At 40.9% G+C, this 20,161-nt stretch overlaps 1 protein-coding gene across 5 annotated transcripts in view; it reads left to right on the top strand.

Moving 5' to 3' along the window:
• The window catches only part of KANK1 (KN motif and ankyrin repeat domains 1), a 130,546-nt gene that overhangs the window by 20,726 nt on the left and 89,659 nt on the right, over positions 1–20,161 (top strand). For 3 of the 5 annotated variants that reach the window (XM_071425139.1, XM_071425140.1, XM_071425141.1), the window contains exon 2: positions 12,170–12,302. The exons of 1 other annotated variant lie outside the window; for it this stretch is intronic. The gene's annotated coding sequence lies outside the window, so the exon portion shown is untranslated. Of the gene's footprint in view, positions 1–2,431; positions 2,537–12,169; positions 12,303–20,161 lie in introns of those variants that run through there. One more of the 5 variants, XM_071425142.1, reaches the window with a different exon arrangement.

Below are 20,161 nucleotides of genomic sequence, written 5' to 3'. Positions count from 1 at the left end.
ATTGAGAAGGAAGACTGGAACACTTGTTTATGTGCCTGAATTACCCCTCCTTCCTTTTACCCCAAATCCTCATGTGCCTACAGACAGACTACACATGGCAACATTTTTTTGGATGGAAGCCCACAATAATACTGGGGTTTTTTTCTGTCACTGCTGATGAAAGTGTCACTGCTGATGAAGGCACTCGCTGCAGGGCAGAGCAGGGAGATGTTAATGTTTCTAGTGCGTACTCCAGATGTTTATGCAATGTGCCTAAGCTTGCTGTGGAATACAAAATATTTGTGAAAGGCCCCCAGGTCTATCCATGGATAAGCTATTGGTCCAGGTTTTCTGAACAAAGCAGGAGAGAGAGCTTAACTGACAAGCTCTAATTAGCTCTGTTCTCTAGCAGCTCTTTCCCAGGAGAATGACTTGGGGAAGGTTATCAAATGACTTTGAAACTGGAAAACTGTAATGTTGACTTTTCCCTTTATTTGTGTTTACTGGAATAGCAAATACTGAAACAGACTGGAGAAATTCCTTCTCTTAAACAGTGACAATTAAATGATTGCAACCAACATTTGATGCAAATTCAGATCTTTGTTCTGTTTCCTCTCTTTACCACAAGCCACTTTTGTTTGATTCAAAGCATTTTTATTGCATACCTCTGACCTTTTGAATAGATATTTTAGGTAATGCTTAAGATGGTCACTTTGTCATCTTTTAATTATTTTGTAGTTTATGTGGAAGAGGGAGAGAATCTTCAAAATAAAGCTGTCCACATTTTTCATTGGTGTGTAAGAAAGTACACAGGTGTTACACTTTACATAAACCATTGTTTACAAAAGCATATTTAAAACTTACCCAAAAAATCTCCAGCATGTTCTGGTTATATGGTCAAAACAACTTAACACTGACCAGTTTTCATTATCTTGAGATTTCAAATACATGTGGAAAATACTGTCCTGAAATTTTACTTTCTATGAGGTTGCCGTGGCAGCTTGTATTCCCTGATATGCATGGTTATTTTGCATAAAGGGAAAACACATTGTTGATACTACAAAATCTGACTTAAAATATCAAGAGGTGCTTCACTGTGTGCATTGCTATGATTTCCAATGTTTTGGAAGTATAAAATAATGAACAAGAGCGGGATGATGAACAAGATGCAGGGAGCTGGACTGCTTGAAAGACAAAACAGAAGAATGCTTCCAGAATTATTCATGTATAATTGCTGGAACAGTGTTCCGGATACATACATTGTCCCTAATGCCTGGGGAATTAGCTGAAATGAACACCTTGTATTCCACGTGTATTTGTGCTAAGTGCCAGGAGTTAAATGGGCTGAATCAAGAACACTGGAAGTTCCATTGTAGGCAAGGAGTTAGTCAGGTCAGTTGCCCAGAGCAGCATGTAGATGTTGGTATCAAAATAAGTTCTGGGGCAATTGGGTTCAGAATAGTTATAGGTATTGCTGCATCTCACTTGGTCAGGAGTGCAGCTAGATCTTGATTTTGAGGAGTATGAGAACTTAGCTAGAGAAGACTGCTATTTGACATATGTGTGCAGTTCTTCTGTCTTGTGAACAGCATTTTCTCCCTCTTCAAAAAAATTGCATTTTGTGTTGCTAGCCTTAAAAAGTACTGAAAACCCTTAAAGTACTGAAAATGTTGTACATTTCACAGCTCCAGCTGTGAGTATTAGTTTGTAGTATTTAATTTTTCCTGGCGGTGGCTCTGCCACCCAAAACTTGAAAGGTTTATCCTTGAAGGGAAGACGAGACTATATAGAGGGGACACTCTGTATGCTTGGTGTGAAGGGGGAACTGCCATCAGCATAGGCAGCCATGATGCAAGAAGTGGATGCCTCTGGAGTCAGGAACAAGCATGGTCTCTTTTCTTCATGCTCCATCTGCCTGTTTACCTTCCAGTGGGTTTTTATCCCACCCAGCCCTATGGATTGGTTCTGCCAAAGGTCCTTGGCTTTGCTGAGGAGCAGGCAGGCAATACACAGGTGTGTGAAGCATCACCCTGCAGTGAGGGATGGACGATGAATGATGGGATGTGGTTGGTGCTACAGCAGGCATCCTTAGAAGTGCCACATGAATGGATGCAATGGGTTTGTGGGGTTGAAGGAAAACAAAATTACAGTATTATCAGTGGTGGGGTAGAAAGCTCAAAATTCATGGTTTAGCCTGCTGAAGTCTTGGTTTGGATTTGGCAGCACTGACATTTTATCTTGGTAACATAAGCACAGTTAAGTCCAGAGAAAATTTCTCTGGCCCTAAGAAATATTGTTCTCCTGAGACCTTATGAAAATTTTTTATAATTGATGGTTGGGATATGATCTAAACCCAGAGTGTCAGTGTGACTTTTCCATTCATATTGGTTTACGGATGAAAGAATGTGTGGCGAATACCCAGAGTAATTATGCATGTTTCTAATGTTTCAGCTTGAATAATACCGCCCACCTTCCCAGAGAGGTCAAGTTACTGTTTCAGGCATTGCAGTTAAATAATGTACCGTGTGCCAGAGAGAAACGGTGGACTAACAGCTCTGTAAGTTTTAATACAGTTTTTTTTTTTTCTGGTTTTTCAGGAAATAGTGAAATCAGATCAGGTTTGTGTCACTGGGTAGGTTTTGGATTTACAATCTAATGGACTATTTAAATATTTCTAAATGGGAGAGTACTTGTGGCTTGAAGTGGTGATTTGTTTTTGAACAGCAGTACTTAATGTCGAAGGAGTATTAAAGTGTGTGTGCGCGCATGTGTGTGCCTGGTCGGTGTCTCTTTATGGTGCACTAATTGTTTGCAAACTGCTGCAGCAACACAGACAGTCCCACACAAGTCAAATTCTGCCCAGCAGAAACGGTGGTGGGATGACAATTAAATTGCTGGTGATTTTTCATCTATGGTGACCCAGAATACCTGCAAGTACGCTAAGATGTTAAAATAGCATTGCAAAGCTTGTGCTGACTTTTTCATCTGCATTTCCATTCTGTGCTCTGCCTCCCCTGCCTTTTGCTGGCTGCCCTTGCAAATGGGAGCATACAACTTTTCAGACAGAATTGGTTGAGGTTCACATTGCTTAGTGACCTTCATGTTTCATGCACTGTGTGGGTAGATGGAACTTTTGCATGTAGTGACATTTTTAGTAGTTTGAGAAACATACAGTGACAATCACACTGTGCATACACATGTTTTCCACAATCTACTTTGAAAGATTGTTGTTAGACTACAACCTTAATGTCTGTGAGCTAGAGAATGAAAATCTAGCATTTAAGGTTTTGGAGAGGGGCAGTGGTGTTCTGTATGTGGAGAGTGTGTATTAATATTATAAGGAGAGACTCACTGCTTATTTTTTGGCGGAAGGGACAGGAATATTAGTGGATAAGAGGCTGGACATGACCCAGCCATGGGCACTCCCAGCCCAGAGAGCCACACGTGTCCTGGGCTGCATCCAGAGCAGTGTGGGCAGCAGGGCCAGGGAGGGGATTCTGCCCCTCTGCCCTGCTCTGCTGTGACCCCACCTGCAGGGCTGCATCAGCTCTGGGCTCCCAGCACAGGAAGGACAGGGACCTGTTGGAGTGAATCCAGAGGAGGGACACTAAGGTGCTTAGAGGGATGGAGCACCTGTCCTATGAGGAAAAGCTGAAAGAATTGGGATTGTTCAGCCTGGAAAAGAGAAGGCCTTTGGGGTGATGTAATTGCTGCCTTTCAGTATCTGAAGGGAGCCTGCAAGAAAGATGGAGGGTGTTTTTTTTACAAGAGCATGTAGCAACAGGATGGGGATAATGGATTAAAACTGAAAGAAGGTAGGTTTGCATTAGATATTAGGAAAAAATTCTTTATTGTGGGATGAGGTAAGACACGGGAACAGATTGCCCAGAAAAGTTGTGGATGTCCCATCCCTGGAAATGTTCAGGACCAGGCTGATCAGAGCTTGGAGCAAGCTGGTCTAGTGAAAGGTGTCCCTGTCCATGGCAGGGGGATTGGAACTAGATATCTTTAATGTCCCTTCCAAGCCAAACCATTTTATAATTCCAAAAATACTGCCATTTGTGTATGCTGCCTTTAGTAGAGTTCCTGATCAATGCCATTGCTGAATATGCAAGCCATGGTAAGTTTCAGAAAAGAAGAACATCCTGACCACCGCTACCTGTGCCCTACTTCTCCTCCCCTTGTCTTCCTTATGTTAGGACAAGCTGCTTTGTTTCCTAGGGACACTGACAAATGTCTTACCTTGACTGGGTTTGAAGTGTAATTGGGGAAAGCTGTTCTGTTGAGAGCTGGTGGTAGAACTCTGGGGAATAATCTGTCCTTTTCCTTGGAGGCCATATACTTGGTTATTTATTTTTCCTGGTTATTGAATACTTGGAAGTGCTTTTTTTGTCTACCATCTCTCATGTAAAATGTCTGGTTTACTCTTTTGTCTGGAACACAGTGCTCTTGAAGGCATAGGAACATACAATAGTTATTCTGGATTAGTTTGCTTCACAGGAGGTAAATTCAGAATGATCTTAGTTTTAGCTGTTCTTCAAGCAATTGATTCAGAACATCTGATGAGACAGCTGTCATATCTGCTTTTTTTTCTTTTCTGTACAAGGGAAACAGTATTGCCATGACAATGGCCCTGAGTGATACATGACTTCTGAGGACCCTTTTTGTTGAAGTCTGCTGCAGTGAGGAGTGTGCCACCCAAAAGCACTGTGCAGCCTGGGATTCATAAATTCATTGTGTTTTCAGAGTTTTAGGCTGAAAATATGATGGAGCCTTTTTTTCTCATCTTGGTTCAGTGTCATAACTTCCACAGAGCTATTACCAGGAGTGTGTGGAGAGTGTTGAGGATCATTACCAAACAGTGCTGGATTTTGAACAGTAGTCCACCACAGCCCTTCCAAAATTCCCATCCTTTAGGAATATAAACTTTAGAATATCACTGGGAAGATGGTCATAAGATCCACTTAAAAATCCTAAAATGCAGCTAGGCAACATGCACATGGAAAGCACAGGCTGCAAAGAAGTGACCTGGTCCAGGGTTTGACTTGGTGCCAGAGGAAGATGTGAGCTCTGTTGTTGATTTTCATTCTGACTCAAAGTCTCAGGATGTTGCCTGTCCCTAATTAAGGGGAGCTTCAGCCTTTAGGCCTAGATATGGAGATGGATATATGAGGGACAGGAATTCCCTAAGATGCAGGTTCTTGGCATGCCTCTAGCTAGCATGACCAGCTGCCTATTGTTAGCTATTGCTGTGTTGCACCCAGGAAGATGTGTAGTGATGACTGACCTTTGGGGAATGTTTTCATATTCTGTGAGGATGGGGAAATAGTACAAAGAGGAGTTTTTACAGATATTTGCTTTTCTCACTTGAAATCTAGCAACTAAACATTTTTGGGAGTCATAAAGGTTATTAGTGTTTCAGATCTGCTGCTTCTGGAGATAATATCTGTCAATTCTATCTCTTTAACTGAATTTTAAAGGGTAAGATATCTAGTGAAATATCTTCTGCCTTTTAAAAGTTTCCAGGCCCCTTTCCCTCCCTTCCTCTCCTTGTCCAGCTGAGAAGGGATCAGAGGAGTAAGCAAGTGACTCTCAGGAGCATCATGTGTCTCACCTGGAACAAGGCAAGCAAGATAGTGTTTTATGATCCCTTGCACTTTCATTCCCCACCTTTGCAGTTCCTTTTCATTGCAAGACAAAAGAAATACCTTCATGCCCTTTCCTAATATCTGCTTGCCTTCAGGAAGCAAGCACAGATTCATCATGTCTGTTGTTGCTTATCAGCAGTAATTTATGATATGGTGATGTAAAGAAGCAAAGGATACAACTGGGTAAGAGATGCAGTACAGGATATAATTGGTGTATGAAGGAAAGTTAAAAAGAGAAGATAGGTAGCTGAGGGTCTTTCCAGTTTTCCTTCTTTCTTGAATCACTTTTTTAGGTAACTTCGCATCAGTGCTTCTGTTGTGACACCCTCTTCTCCCTCCATTCCTTGCCTAATGTCAAGTATCCCATCTAAACTGGCCTTGTTAAACACATCCTGCTTTGGAGCCATAGAAAATTCACCATGTTTTTAATCTGGACTAATTTTGGTAGCTTAATTTTGCAGTCAGAGAACAAAGAATTATGTCTGCAGGCACATGGGCATGTGTGGGAAAAAAAAATCCTCACAAACAAAACTTGGGTGTGTTAATGACTTTATCTCCTCAGTCACTGGGTGTGAATCCCTATATAAGTGAAGTCCAAGAGTAGCAGTCTCCCTGCAGATGGGAGAAAGGAAAGTCCTGGGTGAATTCTAGCACTGTCAGTGAGGCTACATCTGTGGCAGCAGCCTTGGCTGCTGTTTGTTTTGCTTCTTTGCCCATTTCTGGTTAAGACTCAGATCTCTGAGTCTTAACCAGAGTCTTGCCAGATCAAGCTCTCCATTGCAGTGGTTGTCGTGTCATGGTATTGTTTGTCCTGCTAAGCAAAGGGCTCCTCTCAGAAAGCCCAGCGTGAGCTCAACAGTTTCTGTAGGGAAGGTTCTGGAGGAGGGAGTGGGACATGTATCTGACCTCTGAGTGTCCATGGAACGCTGAGTTAACTTCACCTGATGTGGCAGCTAAAGCTATTAAGATTCTGCACACGTTTGTATGGCTTGCTGGGTTTTGTCACCATCTTGACTAGCCGTTGTTGTTTGGAGACTGAGGTGTTCACCTATATTGCCACTTTTACTGTCTACCATTCACAATCAGCCTGTGGGTAAAAAAAAATATTTTGAAGGAGAGAGCCTTTTATTAGGCAGTGTTAAACTCAGATGTACACTGTATGTTTTGACTACATTTGTGAATATTTTTTAAATGGTTTGGGTAGCAAATACATCTTTTATGGCACCTTTCTATTTTTTCATGAGCTGAAGTATTTGTAAGTGTGAAAACTGCTACTTTAACACCTATTTATCAAATGCAATTTAATTACTCATAAGTGAATTGTTATGGTTTTTGTAGTGTTTTATTCACCTGTGCTGTATTGGGCAGAATTATTTGAGTATTTGTCCTCTCTGCTGAGAGCATGAAAAGCTCAAGGACTCTTGATACTGTTTAATCGATGTGATTTCTCCCTGTCTCAAGGCAGTGCACTCTGTTAGACAGTTGTCCCTATGCTTTTGCTACAAGAAACGGCTTACGTGCTGAAGCCAGTCACCAACTTCTGAACACTATGGTACAAACCCAAGGTAAAGCTGTCTCCTTGTGCTGTGACCTCTGTGCAGAGCTGACAGACATGTGAGAAGCCAGCCTTGCCTGCCAGCTTCTAGGTGAGCTGGTGTATACCATTTACCTGCAACGTGAGCCATCTCACTTAAGTAAATCCTGAATTCATGGGACTGTGTTCTGCAGAAGGTCTGTGTCTGTTGAGAGAAACCATAAGAACAGGATTGTTTCGAAAATTATTCATTTTAAAATAAATATTTGTGGGGAGAAGAAAGAGGGGACAGGACTGGATAGGGGCTCTTCAGTATCTGAAATTATCTGTTGTGCATGGCAGTACTTCTCTGACTATGGTTTGTTTGTGCCACATGGAATGACCCTTCTGTGTCTTTCATTCTTTATTGTGGACAGGTAGGAGGCTGTGTTCTGCTGCAGGTTGTATTGTGTATCAGGTGTTCCCCTTCCCTATTACTCTTTGGTTGTTCAAAAACCAGTTCCTATTGGGACAGGTGCTTTAAGCTACTGCTGGGTACATTATTCGTTATTGAACGTGTTTTAACAATTCAAAAGAAGATCAAAGTCCATTTGAAGTACGTGAAGAGCATGTCTGGGTACCAAGAGGTGGCATCAGGTACAGTAGATAAAGTGTTCTGGCTTTAGCCCCGGACTTGTTTTATCTCCAGAAAGTTGAAGACAAAGTCACTTTGGCAACAATTTAACTTCCACCCTGCTAACAAGCACACTATTACCTGCTACTTGGAGCTTACAAAATGGAGAACATTTGCACTAGTGCTAGAGGGTTTCTCCTTGGTCCGTTTTAAACGTGTCTGTTAAAATGCGGCGTGAATGCCACAGCTGATTGATTGTCGACAGTCACCATTATCATTACACATAGCTCCTCTGAGATGCTAACCTGAACATTTTCTTCTGGAGCTCGGGATACTGTCTGTAGGTATACCCTCTCACATTCCTCCTCCTAGCAGCCGAGGATGCTCAGTAATTGCTTGTCGGTTATTTTACTGTTTTTCAAGAATTGGTGCAGTGTACAGCTCAGTATTGTGTGCTGAAGGTGGTAGATTTTAATGAAACACACAGTTTCTGAGAGGAAACACCCCTCTATGGAGGGCTCATCTTTGGTGTAAGACTCTTTTGTGTGAAAGAGACTGCTCGGGGTGGGAGGCAGGTGTCCAAATGGCAATACATCAACATTGTGAGATTCCCAAGGGAGAGCAGTCATGTTACTGTGGTGCCCTGCCCGGATTAATTAGTGTCTCTCAAACGGTAATTAGCATGGTGCTTTGTGCCACCCAGACACAGCCTTAGTTATTTCCTTTAGTAATTATGAGAACTTCTGTCAGTGAAATGTACCAAGGCTGAATAGTGCTTTTGACTACTTAAAGGCTTTCCTGTCCCAAAGTGTAGAACATGTTCACCAGGAAATAGTGCCTTCACCACTGAAAATGTTGCATTCAAATTTATTTTTAAAAAATGTCTCCTTCACACCAAGAATGTAACTGCCCCTCTGGTGCTACACAGGACATCTCTAGCTGACTTAGCAGTGCTTGTTGGACACATCATCTGAGGCATATCTCAATAAGCAATCTAGGCATGTCCTTGCAATTGAGGGGGCTGGTGTTTTCTCAGGCCAGCATAAATTCCTCTTTAGATAAGTGAATCAGGCTGCTGTCTGCTGGAGGGAAGTGTGTGTGTTGGAGGAGCGTGTGGGCGGAGGTGTTCAACAGTGCTAGGATGGAAAAGGAGAGAAGATGGAATGCGTGTGTTACCCATCTGGTGACTTGTCAGGCTGGTGAAGTACGCTGTGAGATGTGGAACTTTCGTTAAAAATTGACACCATGTCTTAGGGACCTTAAGGAATATCTGTTGCATAGCAAGTTTAACTTATATCTAAAATGTTATGAAGGTTGAAACTTTATGTAAAAATTACAACTTTATCAGCAAATGGACTCCTGTTGTATATTCAATATGTCCGCTTAACTGTTTGACCATGTTTGTTTTCATTTCTGCTTTTCTTTCCTTGTGCTTAATACTCAGTTATGCTAATCACTGAGTAAATTTGCTGGCTGGAAATAAAATGAGATTGCCATGTGTGAGGCAGTTTAGAAGAACAATTACTTTTTTATGTGAGATACTACATCTATTTTGTACAGATCAAAATTTTGCTTAGTGTTACATATATTATTTTAAATACCCATTGTAACAGAATGTTTTCTGATGTTTGGTGTTTTTATTAATACCTGTTAGGTGTGGTTTGTTCTTCCCTTAAGGGAAAAAATGTACCCATTTTTTCAGTGTACTGTTTTTCGTTTTGGTCATGCTTGGATGTGTAGGAGTCAGATGATTGTGTACGCATGCATGCTGTGATTTGTTTGGGGTAAAAAGTAAAACAGAAGCATTCTTTCCATCTGGTGTGGAAAACAGTCAGGTACATGATAAGTCTCAGCTCCCGAAGGATTTCTGACTTTCAATCATACCTCTTTGACAAAAAGGAAAAATTCCCCCAACATTGCTACTAGTTCATCTTGAGGCTCAAGCCCTGTCCTGGTTCTAGCCTTTGGAGTTGAACAGTTTCTGTGTTTTTAGACTGATGTGGAACAGGTGTGGGCATAAACTCTCTTCAGCTAAATTACACAGAGTGTCTGGTAAGGAGTTTATGCTAGCTGTGGGACAATGAGCGGAATGTGACATCTGTTGGAAAAAATAACTCATGAGAAACACCTGGCTGATCTTGACTCCATGGTATAGGGACATATGGCAGCAGGGGTTTGAAAGACAGGGTTTTGTGTCCTTGAACAGGTGTATGACTGGGTATGACTGTATATAGGTGTATGACTGGTATAACTTTGCAGACTGAACATCTGGGAAGTGCTGTAGCGCTTTATAGAGGAGTGTAATGGAGGAGGTTATAGAGAAGAGCAGTGGTTGTGGTACTTCCTATAATCTGTGAATATAGAGATCCAAGGATATTATTTGTTTCCTATAATCTCAAATTTCTGTATGCAATTGAAGTCTTTATTATTATGTAAATGGAGATGTTTGTAATCAGCTTAGAATATACCTCCATGATAAGAAAGGCATTTTTAAGGTATCATGAATAGGTAACTTGGTGTATAAAACATTCATATGTGGTATTCACATTCACAGAGGGAGACAAAATTCTTTCTCCCAGGATTTTTCCTGGGGAAGGCAGTGAGAAGCTCAGAGAAGAAGAGAAAACAAATCTCTACTTGGTGTTCCTGTTGTTTGGCACATGTGGAACATGTTATGGAGATTGTTTACCAAAAGTGATTTGGTTATTGGACACTGGTGAAGGTTTTGTTTCCTTGGCCAGTTGGGTCAAATCTGTGTCCTGTCTCCAGATTTTTCTTTAGTATCTTTTTTAGTATAGTATTCTTTAGTATAGTATCTTTTTAGTCTATAGTTTAGTATATTATTACTGTAATATAGTATACGTTAATAAAGCATTTGCTCAGCCTCCTGAAGTCATTGGAGTCAATGTACATTATTCCCTGTCTGGAGGATCGTCTGTTTCTACTATACTCATATTTTACACATATAGCTAAAATTAAAAGTCAATGTATTGAGAAAGTGTTAGAAACAGGAGGGGGGAAGAAATTGCTTGGGACTTTTGGATTTCTGTGTTTTTAACAAATGTAGGTGTCCAACTTATTTTCCCCCCCCCCACTTCTCTGAAAGACATGGACCCTTGTAGTTTCCCTTCAAATGCTACTTTTTATTGAAGTTTATGCAGATAATTAACCCTTACAAGGCTTTTTTAAGGATTTGTAAACAGTGTAGCATTAGAACAATATATTTGTCTGTATGGCACATTGGCCTATGATGTGCTTTCAATGCTAGATTTTTTTATTAGTTTATAATAAAAACTCTATGATTTGCATGCACTCCATTAAGCCCTCATCTCTATAGCTTTACAAACTGGGACAGAGGTCACTTATGTTCGTACCAATGCTTAAGGGAAGTACTTAACAACTTGGATGATAAGAAGTGTCTTTTACCTGAAAATAATCTTTAAAGCTCTCTAGAGTAACCATGCTATAGATAAGTTTTTCTGCTGGCCCATCACTCTGTAGCTGTCAGATATCAAAGTGGTGTCCCTGTGCAACTGTTACACATCAGCACCACATCAGGGTGCAGCTGTTGGACTGTACTCATGAGTGGCCCTGAGGCAGGATATCTCAGTGCAAGGAGCCCTGTCCTGTCTCTGTGTGTGCCTGTGTGTGTGTGCCTCTAGTTTTGGGAAGTTTGCTCATTTGGAGGATTGAACACACCAAATGGGTTGGAGCTGAAAAACAAGTATCTAAACCTTAGTGGTGGAATATCTCTGCTGAATTATTGCGGAGGAAGAGAGCTGCCTTATGTGCTGTAGTGGTGCAGGCATTAACTCTGCTGCAGCTTCACTCAGTATGGGTTGAGTGCTTGCAAGGTGAGAATTCTGCAAAAAGCCTATCCAGGGGAATGAACCAAGTCCATCTGTAAAATGTTTCTCCTTTTCCTCTAGTTTATATAGTACCTCCATGTGTCTTCCACATATGACAAGATCCTTGCTTATAATGTGCTAATACTTAGCTCACATGGGCTTCTGATGCATTTCCCAGTTCAAACAAATCCAGGTTATAAACATTTACTGCTCTGTTTCTGTAACTGGTGTGGCTGGTGTATCCTGATATGCCTGGAACTTAGTTTCTGTGGATTCACATGGACTGTTGTTTGAACAAAGATTTAAATTGGGAAGGCAGGGCAGGGTGACACAGCTATTGCAATATGCATGCTTTCCCACCATGGTGCTGTAGCCAAAATGTGCTTGAGCACTTTACCTTGGAAACAAAAATAACTTAGCCTTTCATTTTTGTGGTAATTTCTTCATTCTTCAGCAGCATGGCTCTACTAGGCATCAGCAGTTTGAAGCACAAGATATATTGCAGAACATATGGACTAATTGGTGCTTTTAACTTCTCTTCTTGTAGGATAACTCTCAGGTTCCTGAATGTGCTGTCACATGCTGACACATTGAATTAGCTGAATCTGCTGCATTATTTCTGATGTTTAAAAAGGCCTAAAGGAAAATAGAGACTGGCACTTCTGTTACAGTCTTTTAAGGTAAGATGTTATTTCTTTTGCCAGGGCAGAGGGAAGAAGACAGATTCCACAGGCTGTCCTAGTCCCACCTCTTGGTCTCTAATCAAGCTATTGTGGTTTTGTCCAATACAGCCACTTGCTCACTCACTTGCTCGCTCACTCACTTGCTCACTCTGATGGGGGAGAGAATCAGAAGAGTAAAAGTGAAAAACTTGTGCATTAAGACAAAGACAGTTTAATATGGAAAGCAAAATCCATGCACAGAAGCAAAGCAAAACAAGGAATTAATTCACCACTTCCCATGAGCAGGCAGGTGTTCAGCCATCCCAGGAAAGCCAGGCCCCTTCACGCATGAAGATGATTTGGGAAGACAAACGCGATCACTACAAATGTTCCCTCTTCCTTCTTCCCTCTTCATATGCTGAGTGCGATGCCATATAGTCTAGAATATCACTTTGGTCAGCTGGGGTTATCTGTCCTGGCTGTGTTCCCTCCCAGTTCCTTGTGCACCCCCAGCCTCCTTGCTGGTGATGTGGGATGAGGACCAAAAAAGGCCTTGTCACTATGCATGAACTCAGCAATAACTAAAATGTCCATGTGTTATCAATCCTGTTACCAGCAAAAATCTAAAACATAGCTTTTTATCAGCTATTGTGAGGAAAATGAACTCCACCTTAGTCAAAGTCAGCTCAAAAGTACATGAATCTGAGGTCTTGTATTGGACCCAGCTATCATTATTTGTTGATTATAAGCAAATTCACTGGCTTCAGTAAAAGACAAAATCCATGCAATTTCAAGAAGCATCCATGAAGAAACAATTTATTTTCTTTTCCTATATCACTAATTCTATGCAAGTGCTATGCAAGCACTCTTAAGTGCTTGTATATCTTTCCATTCACATGCCTTAGCTCTTCTATCTATGTATTAGAATTATTTAGTAGTAGTGGTCTTCAGTCCCTATAGAATGCCATGCTGAGATCAATTCACCACCAGGAAAAATAAGGCTATGAAGCTAAACATAACTGTAGCCAGAAAAGTGACCATTCTGCTTTGACTAGGACTGCTGCTGTGATCTGTCACCATGTTTCCTGTGCATCTTTGGGATTCGTGGTTGCATTATCAGCTGCACTGTAGGGCTGCTGCATTTTGTCAGCAGCACAGCAGACCAGCCACAGAGCAGACTGACAGAGTCAGTCAGTACCAGGGTTATGCTGTGCCCAGTGAGCAGTGTGGCCTCTTACCACTGCAGAGTTGTTACGGTGACCAGCAGGACAGGGCTATATAGATTTTTTTTTCTCTTTTCTGTGCAAAGATCATGTTAAGAGCAACACCAAAGGGGTGGCCTGAATGAAATCTCTAAGAAAGGAAACCCAGATAAGTAAAGGCTGTGTAAAGGCTCTTTGCTGCTGACTGCTGAATTGCCTCAGGTTTGACAGCTGCTGTTTGAAGTGGCAGTTGAATCCTGTTTTTATTTACACTTAGAGTGTCACTGCCTGCCCACCTTATTGCATGCACTGCAATATGCTGCAGAGTTGGATGAGAGGTAAGACACACCTAAAACTGAACTTCTCTTTTGAAGAGGAAGGATTTAGTCTCTTGACAGTTGTGACTACCTGGGATGGCTAATTGCTTTTCTTCTGCTGCTTTTGCAGCTTTAATCAGAGTGTAAACAAACAGTGGAGACAGCTTGTTTGGCTTTTGAGTGTGGAGAGCTTGTCTCACTTTTGACTGTGGAGTAAATGTGGTGCTTACATGTGTGGATTTGAATTCCTGCCAGCTTATGGGGCGGGTAAAGGGCTCCTGAATCTAGTGATTCCAAAGACATGAGGACACCAGCTGATTTTCCTCAAATTTTGAAACTGAGTAAGTGTGGAAAAGCAGATCTCCTGCCATTTTTCATTACTCTGTGAACTTCCCATTTAGATGTGGAAGTGTGTGTGTAGCTGGAAACACCTGGACTCCACTGACTCTCTGGCTCTGCTATGTAAAAGCACTTCAGGAAGGGGGCAGAGGGTTCTGCAGTAGACAAGCTGCCATGATTGGGAAGCCTATGTACACTTCCTCTGCAGGTCTCATACCAGCACATTTTGGATTGGCCCTGGGCTCTTGCCCATGGGGCAGTGTCTGTTCCTCCTGGGAGGATGCTGTTCTTCACTTGCGTGTTCCTGGGCTCTTGCTCTTCTGGAGATTATTCTTTTACTGGAAAAGCATTAGCATTTGTGGATTTTATCTTTGCTGGTGGCAAAAAAGTGTTTTGATGCAGCAGGAGAAATGCTTGGAACAGGCAAAATAAGGAAACTTTACTGTTGCTGTGATTAGGCTGGTTGCAGTTCCTGTGTGGCTGTGTGCTGCAGCCGTGTCCTGGCTGTAGAAGTGGACACCCTCAGCCAAGCATGGGCTTCTAAATTAAGGAAATGTGTACATATATGCCCAGAGGAGCTCTCAGGTTGCCTTTTTCAGACCGCCAGCCCTACCAGTGCACTGCAGCAGGTGCCAGTAATGTAGTGCAGTTACAGCCTTTGTGTCCAGTGGGGTGCAGTGCGTGGCCCTGCGAGGTATAGGGTGTGAATTGAGAGGAGGGTGCTGTAGGGAAACACATGCAGAGAGAGGGGAAGAGATTGCAGAAAGGCTGGAAAATCCATAGCAGACTTGTAGGGGCTCTCAGGGAGCTGACAATAGGGATGATTGCTGACTGCCTCGGAAAGCACAGGAGCACCAGGTACAGTCACTGAGAAGTGGACTCTTCTCAGTGACTTGTCACAAAGCTGTGCGTATGGAGAGGAGGAAGATGAAGATATTCCTTTTCAGGCACTCTGAGTTTAGGTCCCCCCCCCAAGTTACATACATACATACATTTACATGTATCTTTGCTTGTCCCTACACAGAGTGGCATGGTGAGCTGTCCTGCTGCATCAGTAGCTCTGGGCACACACAGAGGGCAGGGGAGCACAGGCATTATTGGCAGTAGCCATCAGCACAGAGATGTGCTACCAAGTAAATGTTAGTACACAAGGTAGGGTTAGTAATTTAGCAAGTCTTGGGAAAAGTGGGCTTAATTTATTTCCTCAAAGCAGAGTGTTAGAAAACTGGGTGTGGCATGATGGCATGTAACACAACATTTCATTGTGCTCAAGGCATTTTGCATTTGTACAGATACTGATACCTTGAAATACTAATGTGAACACCTCAGTGATTTTTGCCAGTGTGTTACAAAGCCAGCATCTCACTGGTGTGATACATTCCATGGGGAGGGCCCAAAAGCATTTTGTCTATTTCTGAACTTCACTGAATGTGATCCCTGTGCAGATGATTAAAGCACTGCACTTCTAATTGGATCACAGACTTTGGCAATGGGAGATGAGCAACAGACTTATTAAAATTAATTTCCATTTATAAAACCATGGTTGCTTCATTGGGATTGCCTTGGGTTTCTCAAAGCTGCGTCCTGTAGCCTTAATTAAGCTTTGATTTTAGTAAAAAGAAAGGATTTACTGCAATATCATGACACTTAAAGCATTTTCACTTTTCACAGAAGAAACTCAGCCTATTTAAGAGGGAAAATATTTGAAACAGCAACCAACCTTATGAACAAAGTCTTGCACTTCTGACAGATGAAAATATAGACTGGTTGAAATACAAATGCTCAACAATTACCTTGCTTAGCTGATCCTTAAACTGTAGCTTTTTTACACTTCTGGTTATCTTCTGTTTATGTTATCTTAGTCTTTTTATCTGACCTTTCTGAGTTTTCTGTGCTTGTTGGACCAGTTAAATTGGAGTTTTGCACACTGATTAGTTGGCTTCAGAGGTCCCTGATTTACTTTCATGTACAAGGAAGATCTGATTTTTGAGAAAATGTGTATTGTAAGTGCAGTTAAGCTTTGCTCAAATCCAAATTTTGAGCAAAAATTTGGATTTGAGCAAACTCAAAGCAGTTGAGCTTTGCTCAAATCCAAACCACTGAAAAGAGTTGATTTTCTTCTCTCAACACCTGCACAATTAAATGCAGTCACTTTTTTTATTTGACCAAGTATTTCCACTTGACTAATGTAAAACAGTTGTAGCTTAAGCTCTGACTGTTTCATCCTTCCTCCCCTTATTTGTGGTTGTACTTAAATATGCCACAAGGCCATCAAGCTGCCCAGCCATGCTGTGTTACAGCTTCCACCTTCCCACATTGTACAGAGGGATTTTTCTGAGTCATCTTGTCATGCCAGTTGCCAGAGAGACCTGGAGGTTCCCACCTAGAGTGGTGCTCTGGGTATGAAAAAGTTGTCTCCGTGTCACCTTGTGCTTGCCAGTTTCTAGAGGGAAGCCAGCTGTGCAGCCTGACTGTAAAAGAAACAGCAGTGGAAGTCTGCAGTGTGACCCAAGCCCACCTCCTGGTGGTGCTGCCATCTGTCTTGTGGCTGGTTGCACCTGACTCCATGTCTGCACCCAAGCTGAGGAGGCTCAGGTGGAGGCCCCCTGTGCACTGGTCACTGCCAGAGCAGAGTCCAGGTGAAACTGGGATGTGCAGATCGTGTGTCTGCATCCTACACTGCTGGTGGCCAGCTCATGTGCTCCAAGTTGCTTGATGCTTTCTTGCATTTCAGGCATTCAGGTGCTGGGACCACTGGTTGGAAGTGATGCTGCTGACCAAGAGCAGCCAACTTGTGCCATACTATATTTTTGTGAATTTGGCCTGTAGAAGGGACCCCACTCCTCAATTTTATGGCCACAATAAATGCTGAGCTATTTAAGTACAGTAACTAATTCTTTATATTGATGAAAAGCTTGTGTCCTTTTCTGATTTATGAGACTTGTGAAGGATTAAAAAAATAAGTCATTTAATCTTTGGAACAACCTAACATTAAAAAAAAATCCCACCAAAACATCTTTTAGTTCTTTTGCTGTCAGAACCTGATACCAATTCAGCAACTCTCAGGATTTTCTGAGAATGACCATCAGTTGCTAGTATAGAAAGTAAATTCTCTTGTTTCATGTTTTAATCTTAAGAAGTTTTGAGCTGTTACCTATATATTTTTATTTACCCTTTTGCTGTTTCTCTACATGTGAGGAGGTACAAGAGTAACTCATCTTTTTTTTCTGCTAAAGGTTCTTCTATTTTTTTCAAGGGAGATGCTTTGTCCACTAGGAACTGTGTCTCAGCCTGCTAATAAAACTCACTTTATGCCTTTAAAATGTTTATTCAAAGTGGCCTGGCTGGCTCACAGTAGCTGTGTGGGTGGACTGTCCTTGAATTTTGTCAGCTTAATTTAGTACTGCACAATACCCAGTGATGGAAAACAGCTATAAATTCTGTGCACAGCCATGCATTATTGATAAAGGGTAGAATAAGCTCTACAATTTCTTTATTTGATGTTGTTAGTGCAACAACTGGCTGATTTGTTAAGACTTTCCCCCCTCTTACTGGCAGTAAAATATCTCTTCATTTTGAACTCTGAGTTTTTCTGAATTTTGATTTATTTGGGGTTGAAAACTTGCTTTGTCTCCAGTGTTACTAAATGTAATGGAAATATTTTCACAGAATAGAAACAAACTTAAGTTCAGGGGGAGCTAAGCAAACTGTAAGTTTGACTCCATGCTGAAGACAGGACTCTCCTAATTATCTCAAATATGTAGAAATAGAAAATGGATCATAAAGTCTCACAGTACATTTAGAAGAAAAAATGCTTTAATATACTTCATTTGGCACATGCTTAGAGAAAATGCTTTACAGTGAGCTCAGTGTGCTTTGTAATTTCAGTGTTCCTTCAAAGTTTATGAAAAAATCTCAAGCCTTAAATCTGTCATGCCTTTTCTCCTGTTGACACTTACGATGAGTAGAGACTCTACTGAATATAATTTGCATATAAAACTGTGCTGTAAACTAAACAGTTCTTTCCCTGTAGTTGAACAAAGGTACAATGGACTGCTGAAAACTGGAAATTAATAAATATGTAAGTAAAAAAAAAAAACAAAAAAACCAACTCGCCAGCAAAACTATGAGGCACTTAGTTTTTCCAACAGATGTCCAGCATTGAAACTTCTTTTTAAGCTATAATTTTTGGAAGAGTAGCTTCCCAGAGGTTGTTATTGTACTGCAGCCAAGGGAATTTACAATTGGTGACAAGGAAATATTGTATTAGAATTATGGAATTTTATTTCCCTCTTTTATGTTTGTAGATAGATATCCTTTGGTAGAAGCATTCCAGACCCCTACAGATTTTTACTTTTTTTTTTTTTTTTTTTTTTTTTTTTTTTTTTTTTTTTTTTTTTTGTCTTTGTAAAAGTGTCAGGGTAAGGAATTTACACGTTATACTGATGTTATAATGGTTTCTTTTATTCTATGGGGAATTGGTGTGTATTAGTTTAACTTTCCATATATTTGCAGTGTTTTAAGGTTAGAAGTCATTAAGTAATGAAGTAATTAAACTGTTTGGTGTCATTGCAGTCAGAAGGCAGGAAAAACCATTGGTAAAAGGACTAACATGACTGACGGAGGCTTGCTAGAGATTTACATTGAGAATGAGTCATTCTTCAAAACTTTTTCATTTTCTGATGGAAATTGTGGAGTAAATCAAATACAGTGGCTATGAGTGATTAAAATGCAAAACTTATGAATTTTTACTGACTTTGTAAATCTGATTACTGTTAATATAAAATAATTTATCTTAAAGTAGTCTTGAGGCTGTGATTTTTTTAAATGAAAGCTTCAACTCTTGAAGAAGGTTATTTTGATATTCAACATCATTAATTATGTGGCTTGCATAGAAAGCTGTCATGGAAGAGACATGGGAGATTTTTTTCCATAGGTCATCTGGTAGATCTGTGGTAATTCACTTGATAAATCAAAGTGGCAAATCTTACTATAGTTTAAATACTTACACAATTTAGATGTTACACAGTCATCTAAAAATTTCTGTGCTGGTTGAAGAGGATACCTCTGGTTTGATCCTACAGAAAATACAAACAGTGGACATTGACTTGCCTGTGATTTTGACTTTGGAGCAACTGTGCAGCTGTATTTTTTTAGAGAAGGGCAGGCTTCAGCCATGTTACTACAACTCTGTTCATACACTTTGAGAGTGTGAGTGTGTGTGTAATTTCTTCTGGAAACAAGTATACTTTGGTAGTGAAATGCAGTTTTGAAAATCCTTTGTTCCTGTTGTTTGTTTAAAAGAGCGTATTTCACTGGCCTTGTTAGAAGCCACTGTAATGAAAAACTGTAAGATAAGGAAATACTCCAGAGTACAATAGGATTGTATTCTCCTCCATATCTGCACACTCTCCAGGCAGTGCAGGGATGGTGTTGTTCAGACCTCTTCATTTGCCCCCTTGGAAGTCAATCAGTAGTCTGACAAACATAAAAGTGCTTTAATGCAATTTGACATTTATTTTCTTCATACTACTAACAAAATATCCCTTGGTCCAGTCAGGTTGAGTGACTTTTGGAAAGTTACCTAGATTAGAAATGTACTGTGCAAGTGACCTGAGTGTTGCTTGCCACCATCCAAAATCCTTGACCTTTGGGAGGACCATTGTGGAGGAGGGTGGGATGGATGAGGCTGTAAGAAATCAACTTCACATGACTGATCTCTGCAGACCATGCTCAAGATACGGGGACAGATGATGGAAGAATGGTGTGATGCAAAAGGACCTGAAAGTAGTTGATTTAAAAACAAGTAAATAAACTATAAAAAGGTCAGTTTTTTCTAAGGGAAACCAGAGACTTTTCCTAGCAGTCAGTAGAAACAAAAAGGTGGTAGGGGAAGAGTGAGGCCAGTGACTTGTGAAGAAAAGTTTTTTGAAAACCTCCTGTTACTTTTAATGTGGTATTTCCCATTCCTTTTCAAATGCATTCGAAGAAGATGTTATTTTATTTTTTTTTTCTTTCC

This window comes from Agelaius tricolor, unplaced genomic scaffold (genome assembly GCF_023055355.1).
Source record: "Agelaius tricolor isolate 1412-34295 unplaced genomic scaffold, bAgeTri1.0.p SCAF_4, whole genome shotgun sequence".
Classification (NCBI taxonomy): domain Eukaryota; kingdom Metazoa; phylum Chordata; class Aves; order Passeriformes; family Icteridae; genus Agelaius; species Agelaius tricolor.
This window is presented reverse-complemented; position numbering and strand designations above follow the sequence as displayed.